This window comes from Lycium barbarum, chromosome 1 (genome assembly GCF_019175385.1).
Source record: "Lycium barbarum isolate Lr01 chromosome 1, ASM1917538v2, whole genome shotgun sequence".
Taxonomy (NCBI): Eukaryota; Viridiplantae; Streptophyta; class Magnoliopsida; order Solanales; family Solanaceae; genus Lycium; species Lycium barbarum.
In genome coordinates, this window is record NC_083337.1 from 8,407,409 (window position 1) to 8,418,888 (window position 11,480).

An 11,480-nucleotide genomic window follows, 5' to 3' on the forward strand; every position below is an offset into this window, starting at 1 on the left:
TACGTCGGAAAGTTACCTTTAACACGAAGGATCCCAATAACGGGAAGTTGGGTCCGAACTGGGAAGGGCCGTACAAGATAACCGGAGTAACGGGCAAAAGATCGTACGAACTGGAATCCATGGACGGACAATGGTTGCGCAATAACTGGAATGTGGCTCATTTGAAGAGATACTATTGCTAAGGTATGGATGCCTACCCCAGTGATCACCTTTTATTAACCTATCCTTTTTTGCAGAAGAAGTACCGAATGAAGTTAGGTCTGAAAACATGTGTTGCACTCTTTTCCTTAGTACGGTTTTGTCCCGAAGTGGGTTTTTCGATAAGGTTTTTAATGAGGCAACAAGTACAACGTATTACTATGAAAACAAGGCAAAGTGCCCGGAAAAGGAGGGCCTGCCCCTCGAGTGGGGACTTAATAGTGCTTACCCGATCATGCAGCTCGGATAAACACTAGGGGACTATCATACCCACATCGAGGCTTATCTTGGAAAGGTTGAATGAGTTCCAACTCACCAAAGCGGATGAAGAAACAATGTTAAGTGCTATCCCGGAAAGATCATCAAAATTTTATGTTTCTTATTTTTGTGTAAACCCGGACCTTCTGTGTTAGGTTTTGATGTAAGGACTCAACGATAAAAAACGAATTGTGTCCACTTATTATTTGCTACGGCAAAAAATAGAAGCAAGCGGATGAAATCCCTATATTATGTACGTGCAATATAAAGAAGCGTTATGAAAAAATGTCTCGGGCATGTCTCTTTATTAAATGCCCTATACCGGGGACTATCGTCGAAATTCGGCAAAGGCAACAAGGTCACGTTGAACCGAGCCAAAATCTTTTAACACCCTCGAATGGGGACTGCCGTCTCAAAACTTGACAAAAGGCAGGGATTCAGGTATTCAAACCTAATCTATTATAAGCAAACGGTCGGAAAAGGTTCAAACAACTTAAAAACCTCGACCCAAAATACCCAACGTGATTCAGAGATGTCTGAATTCACGAAGCATAAATAATCCCCCCGGGCAAATCATTCGATAAAATCCTCGGTAAAAAACGTACCAAACGAAGAAAAAACCAATACTTAATGAGTTAAGATAGGCGCAATTCGGACAAAGAGGTGATTCCAAACATTGGATCATCCTTTGCTGGATAAACGATTAAGGCAAATGACATAACATACATTCAGATAAAAGAATGAAGAAAACAATAGGGTCTTTTGGGAAATACGCATTTCATATATAAAACCAAGTCTTTACATTTGGACTTTTCACATAAGTCAAAAGCGAAAACAAAATAAAAAATAAAGGCTCGTACAGGCCCTGATCTACCCGGTATGGTTGGAACCGGAATTCTCGAAAACTGTCTGCTAAGAATCTTCAGACTCAGCATCGAGAGCTTTCTTGGCCCTCTCCTCAATTTATTTGGCTTCGAGTATCCGGGCCTGGAGGTCCCCTAACCCCTTTTCAACCTCTTCGAGGGTAATCTTCTGGGATTTCCACCGCTCATACTCAACCAGAATCGTAGAACGAGCCTCGGCAGTCTCCGTGTTTTTGAGGGACACATCTAGGTCGGCCTCGGCTTTTGTCAATTTTGCCTCTAGTTCGGATCTCTCTTCGAGAAGAACTATTTGAATTTGATTAGCCGAATCAAGCTCGGCCTGAAGCACATCATTGGCCTCTACAGCCTCCTCGAGCTTGCTCTTGAGCTCGTCACTAATCCGGGATCATCTCTCGGCTTTCTGTTCGACCACCCTCAACTTCTCCTTGTCATTAACACTATTGAATTCAAGCTGCTGATGCCTTTCTGCCATCCTCACGACATCGGCCTTGACCAAGTCAAGTTCACTTCGAAGTTGGGAAATGGTGGCCTCGAGTTCACCAAGCCTTGAAATAACATGGGCATTGTCCCGGTTAAGACCGACATTATCCGCTTTAAGGAGCCGATTCTTTTCAACCATATCGGCCAACTCGGCCTTTAAGCGAAGATTTTCTGCCTTTGACGCATCGAGCTCGGGTTGAAGGTTGAGAAAAGAAGTGGACCGGTTCAGTTGGTTTTTTTTTTCCTGCAGGAGGTGTTGGAACTTCTCTGTTTCTTGGCCCTGGGCCTCTAACTGGCCCTTTAAGCCGTCAACCTCGTGTTGGGCATGGACAAAGCCCTCATTAATGAGCACAACACTCTGTAGAAGAAATAAATCGAGTTAAGTTGGATAAGCGAGAGTCGAAAATCACATTGAATTATGGAAAGATTGAGTGTAAAGCTTACCCGGTTGCCTGCATGCATGCCTTCGTTAATAAGGCACTGCCAAGGGACCCCAACCATCTTTCTCTTATTCGAGTCCGAAATAAGTGGCCTCAGATAACTAGCTAGTTCCACAGGACGGGACAAAAAGCTACAATCGTCGGGGACGGTAATCACGGCTGACCTCGTCCTTCTCGGTTCCACACTGGGGGCCGGGAAGATACCTACAAGGGAATCCCTTGCACCCGTTTCAGTGGCCTAGCTAGCTGCCCTCATGGCTCGAGGAATAGGAAGATGTCCGAACCCAGCTGCTTCCCCGATTGCAGAAGGGATATCCGAGAACATGTCGTCCAGGTTATCGGACCTCGGAGCAGTAGGAGAAGCCGGAACCGCTTCAGCAGCCTCGGTAGAAGCAGGTGCCTCGGATGTAGTATCTTGGTTACCATCGGGCAGTGGGCTGGTAGCCATTGTAGCCTCGTTATCAGGGGCCGACTCTACCCTTTGTTCGGCTTCAATATCCAAAGATAGTCCGGATCTTCTAGGCCTCTTCAAGGGAGCCTCTTCGGGTGAAACATCACCTGAAATGTCGATAAATTCAATTGACCTTAGAGGAATTGGAAAAAGAACATCTTCTTCCCCACTTGTGTGCGGGGTCGGAATGGAAGGTCCTTCCCTAGTTGTAGGTAAGGGCGGAATGGTAGTTTCCTCTTCCGGAACAGAGGCGACGAAGGGGCCCTCACCAACCCTTCAAATAAGAATGTCGGACTTTGGTTCATCCCTCAGGGTCCGAACAACGCCCTCCCCTTTTCTTTTGTTTCTGCCCTTTGGCCGAGGGCTTTCTCTGTCTCTTTCCGGCTGCAGCAATGAGCCGGGATGACCCTGCCGTATCAAATTTAGGAGCCGGTAGGCTCGACCGTTGATTCGGGTCTTGGTTCCACCGAGCCCTTGGGCGAACCTGAATACCAAAGGAGTTATAGAAAGAAAAGGAAAAACGGGAGGATGCAATAAATATCGAATCAAGGAAAAGATTACCATGATTTTGGGCAACCCACCGGCCACGGGACAGGTCCCCCCATGTCCGTTCTAAATGAGGGTGTTGGCTAATGATCACCCCAACCTACTCGGAAAGGTTCCAGACAGCTGAAGGTATCCATGCCTCGGCTTAAAAAAAAATTCACATATGCGTGTAAGGGAGCAAATTTCGACAAAGTAAAGAGGAAAAACAATTATAGAAGGGAGACAATTGAGAAACTTACGTCTATCATTCCACTTTTTCGGAAAGGGCATGTGATCAGCCGGAATAATGTGTGCGGTCCTCACCCGGACATAACGTTCCAACCATTCTCGATCTCTATCCTCATCAAGTTTGGAAAGAATCGGGTTCTAACCTCGTTTGGCGACCTTTATCACGCCCCTTGGAAGATTCTCGGAGAATACAACCGGACGAAATGCGCCAATGTGAATTCCCTTTTGGCGTTATTGGCCAATAGGCGGAGGCAGGCCACGATCCTCCAAATAATCGGCCCAATTTGGGCCAAGGTCACGTTGTAAGTCCGACATATCTCGAAAATAACCGGATCAATTGGAGGATCAAATTTGAGCGTGAACGGATACATGTAAACGTATAGGAAACCTTCTCTGTGATCGGTAATGGACTCGTCGGGCCCGGGGGCGAACACTTGCACCGTATGCTTATCCCATCCACATGTGGCCCGGACCCGAGGGAGGAGATTCTCCGTAATAGACGAAGGGTATCGCCTTACGTCGAAACCCCTATCCGCGATTGGGGATGGCTTCTCGACGTCAAATTCATGGTTGTAATTGGGCTTGTACGGTATTATGTCCAGGGCAGTCGGTTCCACGAAGGTCTTAGCTTTGGGTTTTGAAACAGGTTCGGCTCCCGGGGAAGAAACCGAAGGGACGTCCTGGGAAGTAGATTCGGTGTTGGCAGACATTTTGAAGATGAAAGAGTGTGAAAATTTGGAAATTTGAAGTGGCAGATGGAAGATTCAAGAGCGAAACAATGAAGGAGGAAATATTAAAAGGATGGAAGAGGCAGTTGAAAGATGCAAAATAACAAATGAAAGAGTTAGCAAAGATGCTCTTACGATCAAAGTAACATATGTGAAGTGAAAGTGAGAGAGAAAATGAAAAAATGAAGCAGCTTTGGGCCTTATATAGGCGATATACTGCAGCGGTTACAAACAACGACCAATCAAGTGGCGACACGTGTCCCACAATTAATGAGACGTGGGTTAAGGCGGTTCCTAAGGTCAACCACTTGGGACGAAACACGTGGCCGATGTCAGAAAGACGTGACATAACTATTCCCGCCAAATTTGAAGATAAGAACGAGCTCATGGAACCACCGGTTTTGTGACTTGGAACCACCGATTTTGTGACTTATCCACTTCCCGTTACTCCTGTTAAACTACGGTCCGGAAAGTGTGGGGACTATCTGTATACGGTAAAACCGGGTCAATGTATGACCGGTGAGACCGGGGCCGAGGGTAAGTCCAAATGAGCATGAGCATGTTCGGTCTTTTCTTCATACCGGGGTATTGCACCGGATGCAGTTGACCCGAGAAAAGAAAAGTATGTCCGTTGGTCCGGGTATGCCGATCCAAACTCAACGTGTTTGTTGGTCCGGGTTCGCCAATTAAAACCCAACGTGTCCGTTGGTCCGGTTAACCGATTCAATGTTGCCACGCGTCAGGAAACCGTTCTACCATTTTGTACTGACGACCGTACGGGTGTCAGACCGTACAGTCCTACCTTATCCTTTTTAGGGTTTCTTTATTTTTAAGGGCTTTTGTGTTGCATTAAAGGCCCATAAGGCATACCTATAAATAGAGGACATTCTCCCTCTTTTTGGGGTTAGCTTTTCAGATCTAGAACATTGTAATAGCCAAATATATAAAAGCTCTCTCTCTCTCTCTGATATTGATCCGGATTTGTGTGTTCTTCTTTAGCTTTATTTACTCATCCAATAGTTACATATTACTTAACACATATATTTAGTGTAAATCACCAATTTCGATACACTTGCTCACAACAATCATACATATATATATTGCAACAAATCCCTATACATTTCATATCAATCAAAGTAGATTAAAATTCATCCACATATCCTATAACTCACTTACAAATTTAATTGTTACCGAAATCCGGGGTAAACAAGAATAAAACATGAATTTAACATGATCTTACAACACAAGCAAGGGATATAGAATACGAAAGATCGCAAGCTAACGCAGAAATATGTTTCAGCAAGTAGACAACAATCAATTTCATGGCTAGCAGTGAGGAGTTAACAATAAAAAAGGTCACAGCGATGTTATCTTGTAGATTTGTTTCAGCCGTAAAGAGTATGGATTTACCCAGTTCACTAAACCTATCTGTCCGACTTTTTAGACCCTTTATGACACCCTCACCCGATCTCATGAAAAGCAAGTTCAGCAGGCACTCCCTTGGTCTAATTCTCAGACAATCAGCCCTCACCAGGCTGCTGGGCACAATTGCCATTCTTTTGTTCCTTTCTCCTCTTTCTATGCTGATAGTTCTACTAATCTCCCTCATTGGTCACATAGCTTCATGTTTTAATTATAGATGTCATAGTCTCATACGAGAAAAAACACAACCGATCCAGCTAGCTCCTCTTGTTCTTCCCAGATTTGATTATAGAGACAATTTAACTTTGTAGTACCAAGTTAAAGAATGGGAAAGTGCATGCTATTATTTTTGTGTATACTATATTATTCTTCATGAGCTACATCGTCATATAACATGCTACTATTTCCCCCCCCCCCCCCCCCCCCCCCCCCCATTTTTTTAAATTATCGCGGTGTCCGGGCTAAGCTTGCGGCACCTTGACTAATTCAAGGGGGTAACTTTTTTTGCTCTCATTATCTCATGACTACACATTATTGAAACACGTCATCATAGAATATGTTATTACTTCTTCCCCGTTCAGACATAAACCAATAGAATTCAGCACTATCCTCAACCAAAATGTTCACTGTAGTGCAAAGGAGAAAAGCATACTCTGCTCATGACTATTAGATAAAACTAATGAAATCTAGCATTTGATAAATTATTTACATTCTTATTTTTGCACTAAAAGAAAAAAGCCGAGGAAAGATCAAACTGAAGTTCTACTACCTTAAAAGTATCTTCTGTTTCACTCCCATCACGAATTAAATATACAACATGATTTTTTATCGTTGAAAGCAGTAAAATTAAAAAAATTTAGAGTAAATTATTAATTCATCTAGTGTGGGCCTATAAACCAGCAATGTGAAGTAAAGGAGAACCATAAACATGCTATTGGGGACGTATACCATTAACATACGTGTTTTGAGGTAGGTATGCAGCACACTCCTTTTACCTTTTGTGTTATCGGTTTTTGGATTCTACAGATTATGTGATCAACATGGATTAAAACAATGAAATAAAGCCGGTAGGTTTCATATAACTGTTGTACACTATAAAGAGAAGCAAAATCAAGTTGTGACCTCTAAAAATTAGACTCACACTAACAGAAAGATTTGAAAAACAATTTAAATGGATCATCAGGTAAGTAACTATAAATTAGTGGAGCAAGTCATCCTCGTCTTGGAATCACCTAAATTTTATCGTTTAAACTATACAAATTCAAGAAAGTAATTAGCAAAGAGCACAAAGCACGATTCAATCAATAACAGACCTGATTAGAGAACATGATCATCAGGTAAGTAACTATAAGTTAGTGGATCAAGTTATCCTCGTCTTGGAATCAGCTAAATTTTATCTTTAAAACTATAAAAATTCAAGAAAGTAATTAGCAAAGAGCACAAAGCATGATTCAATTCAATAACCGACCTGATTAGACAACATGATATGGCCGGCAGCTGCATAAGGGTGGTCTGCAATCACAAGTACAGATGGATCATCGCAGCTAATCCTGCAAGTCAGTCTGTGCTTTAGCATGGAGGGCAAATATTTATAATTCACGAGTTAAAGAGATGCCATGCTTGAGAAATCTCACCGGATTAAATCTACAAGCTGTACCTCTGTATTACAGCGCCACATGCTCCTGAAAGCTACAGAGCTTAGTTTCAAAGCATACTTTCCAAGGCCAATACATTCTTCAATAACTCCACCCCTTGTTTATCAGTGTTTTCCCTGAAAGGGCATCATTTTTCAGTGTATAGCGCATGAATTGGGAAAATTGAGCAAAGATGCATATGTCCTGCAATGACATACGGCCGCATATTAAGCATGGATTCATCAGAGTTTAAATTTACTTGCACAGTGATCCCTGACTGATAGGTCAAAGTGAAAGAAAATTGTCCTCAGCCTTTGCAATCATCCAGCTTCAGTTTCAAATACATATATATTTCAATATGGTCGATGTCAAAGCCAAAGGTCCAGAGGAGAAGATTCCTGATGTGAAAATTTAGTACCTGTTAGACATTATGAAAGAACAATGAGAACCAACATAAATCCATGTAAATTTCTTACTGGAATTACTTGAAGGAAAGCTTACCAAAGGTCCATAATTTACCAATTGAAGAACGCAACATCATTTGGAAAAAGCTTTAGTTAGATTTGAGATTGAATGAGTGGTAACATCATGTCCATGGGTGAATATACAGTTGTTCCTGGATGAAGAAGGTGATGGAGGAAGTAAAAGATCAACCATAATTGGCTTCAGAACACCTCTGAATGTGCAGAATGAAAGTCTTCTTGATGCATAAGCTTTTCTCCCTGGCTAGGAGTTCGACTTGCCCATAAATGAAAAAAGCATTCTTTTTGAACTGGTAAATAGAAAAAGCATTATAATCTTTAGGGACTGAGCTGGTTTACACATTGAAGTGTCGCAACAAAAGATTCAATGCATGATTTTCAAGATTGACTTTTCAAGAAGGTGGGACTCCATAAGTTATTTAAATCCTTATTGATTGTCTATCCAATTAATGACTTTTAGCATGAATTGAACTACTTCAAGAGTAGAACTTGTATAATTCTGTCTTTGAATCCAGTCTATTTTCGCAAGATAGAATTTTGTAGCAAGTTTTGAAGCAAACTCTGCTTTAAGGCAGAACTTTGCCTTCAGGCATGCCAAAACTCTACAAACTCTTTTCCTCCTTTTTATGTGCAAAAGCATTACTGCAGTACTCGTACTTATTATATGTAAGATCTATCTTTGTATTGTTTTTTTCCAATCCCATGTTATTGTGAATAGAAGAATATCATGAATAGATCTTTATAAAACAGACACACATTTATGTTATTGTTATGCATCACAAGTTAATCAATGCAATTTTTTTCAACAGAGGACGATTTCAATATAAAAGTTAAAAAGTTAATTGCCACAGAGCATTGACGCCAAAATAAATGATGTAGCTATCTTCTAAGTTAACTATTATACCAAAAAGCATATTATACCAAACAAATAATGATTTTATTATACATTTTCAAATGTTACAGGGAAAAATTTAAGCAAAAGAGGTAGTATTTGAATCTAGATGATATTATCATCTTCCCAACTAAATAAAAGTGAATATATAAGGCTTTGGATTGAAGTGTTAAATGTTTCAGGCAATGCAATAAGCTATCTCAGCAGTCACCAAGGCAATTTTTTTTCGACTCCGAGATCAAGAATGAAGGATTTGTAAGCAGAGAAAAACCTTGTAGTAGCATAAAGTCACCAACAGAGAATAAAATCCAAGTAAAAAAGTAGAAAAAATTTATCAAGTCAATGAGACGCTTACGGGCTACAATAAAATGAATGCACCAACATCTCATTATCATCATTCCTCTACTTTCAGAGCCCTCCTTGTTCCCACACACCTCGTTATCCCTCGAATACTGGCATTTTAACCTCGTCTCTCCTTCCAGAACCCTCGTTCCCACAAATATCGAACAAGATGGCCGGATAAAGAATGACATTGGAAAAGTTATCAGAGAATTCTGTAGAATTATTATGTGCTGGGAGGAAGAGGTAAAGCCACGTAACCTAAATGGAGGTATTTCTAGACACGTACACAACTACATGGAATGATGAAAATACCCTGGCTTTAAATTTTAAAGCCAAAGAACACACAGGTCGAAACTTGCCTAACTTCCAAGCTCTACAAAAGATAGATCACTTATATACCAGGGAGATTTCCTCAAGTAATTCTGTGCTGATAAAGAGTAAAAGCTCCAAAAACTTCACATTCTTAGTGTCATTTTTAACCTGTACAACATGAATACAAAATCCATTTCTGTACCCCGATTAAGCTACTTAAAGGAACGATTAAATAATGGAACACTTAGTACGGTATATACTCCAGATGTGGAATTGAAGTCAAAAAGTCATAAATCGAAAGCATTAAACAAAGTACTTAATCAGACCGTAAGAGATAAAGGAAGATTTTTAAAAGAGGAGTTTCTGCAAATAAGTAGAAACTCTCTGCAACATATTTTTTTGCTTCAGTATACCTCACAGAAATTATGCAATTATGATTATATTGTTCAAGGGAATAGCAACACCCTCAGTGTGTGCAAATATCAACACCTCTCTCAACAGTACTTTTCAAGAAAGGAACAGAAAAGAAGAGTTCAGCCAAGATGTTTGAAGACATACCTGAAACGACCAAATAATTTTCAAAATTAATATTAAAGATATACATAAACATCTATTGTTGTGAAATCAGAACCTTTGATAACACAAATAGAGGGGACATCTGAAAGATGTTTTGGCTACGATAGGTATGACCTGGAAAACTACAGATTCTTTATTGAAGATGTGTTTGCAAATTCACTAGCATTTAATAATAAATTAAATTTAATTGATCTGTAAAGATCTAAAGGAAGCTACATATTAGTTCGTCTAAAGGGTAATTGTTAACTAACTACTCCAAGTATTGAAAGATGGAACATCTAATGTTATTACATGATACATAAACTATGCATTAATGTGTCTGTGTGTATACATTTGAGTTTCAAGGACCTAGAGTGAATTGCTTTTTGTGCACGTGATTATTAAACTATATATTATTCAACTCATGGTTTAAATTATTTGTACACAGATTCCCATACAGTACAGGAATATAGAGAATTTTTTATTTTTTTTTATTTTAAGAAAAGAGAATGAATAAGGTTAATATTTTCATATAATTCCAGGATTCACAATTAGTATAAAGCTTTCATTCTGTCTCCATCTCTATCTATTTAAGCACTCAAGTATAGTACATAATTAGTTTCATTGATTTCTTTTCATTTGATATATTGGTAAGTAGAAATATGCATACAAACAATTTTTTAATGGTCATATAAAAACAAGATGCTCTGTGTCAGTTGAGGATGAAAATGTCGATTATTTGGTTGAGATTGAGCAAGAAAAAGGCAACAGTCTGTGTAATCATACTGCAAAATGGGTCTTGGCAGCTGATTGTTTTCCCTCTTGATCGTGGACGATTATATTTGGATCCATTATGCTATATGAAGTGACATGCTTTTGTTGGGTACTGGCTCATGATGATTGTCTGATTCGAAAATTTGCAGAAAAGAGATATCCAGATGTGCAACAGGTTTATAACTTATTTAAGGTATTTTCAGTTATATTCTTAGTGTACTTAGTCCTCTGTTCTTTGTATGTTGTTGTATATAATTTTATATCATTTACTAAATCTTTATGAAATTTCGACATCTGCATGGCATGGGTCTTCATGAAGTCCGGCGTGTCTTATTGAAAATCAAGTTAGTCTTTTTAATTAATCCTCTACCTCATCTAGAGGTGTTTAAGCTCTGCCTTTTTCATGTGATGGATGCCTAATACAAGCAGTGGCAGAGCCAGCAATTTCATTAAAGGTGTTTAAACTTTGAAGAAGCAAACAAAAAAAAAAAATCCAAGTTAGTGGGTTCATCGAACAAAAGAAAAAATTAATAAATGGGTGCACCGGTAAGAAAATTTCTTTTTTAAAAAGCGAGATTCGTTTACAAACATCCTGTCATTCATAGGATAAAATAAACATGTCTAAGGGGGAAAAAACAAAGAATCGAGTTTGAACAAAGAAAAAAAAAACTGAAAGATTCCGGTTTAACTCAATATCATACTAAACATAAGGTTAAAAAAATAAACGCACTCTATTATTTACATCAAAAGAATGTGAAAGTCATTGGCTGTTACGTTTCGAACCATGCATTATTGGTACTTAGAGATTTCCTCGATTATAAAAATTAAACTAATATGATTCGTTATTTGTGGAT

At 39.5% G+C, this 11,480-nt stretch overlaps 1 long non-coding RNA gene across 1 annotated transcript; it reads right to left on the reverse strand.

The window, feature by feature from the left end:
* Positions 1-7,438: 7,438 nt before the first annotated feature.
* Positions 7,439-9,135, reverse strand: LOC132631018 (uncharacterized). The gene is made up of 3 exons (XR_009578799.1): positions 8,999-9,135; positions 7,771-8,041; positions 7,439-7,687 (listed from the first exon to the last, which is right to left on the reverse strand). It is a non-coding gene; the product is annotated as an uncharacterized LOC132631018 (long non-coding RNA).
* Between the last annotated feature and the right edge of the window lie 2,345 nt (positions 9,136-11,480).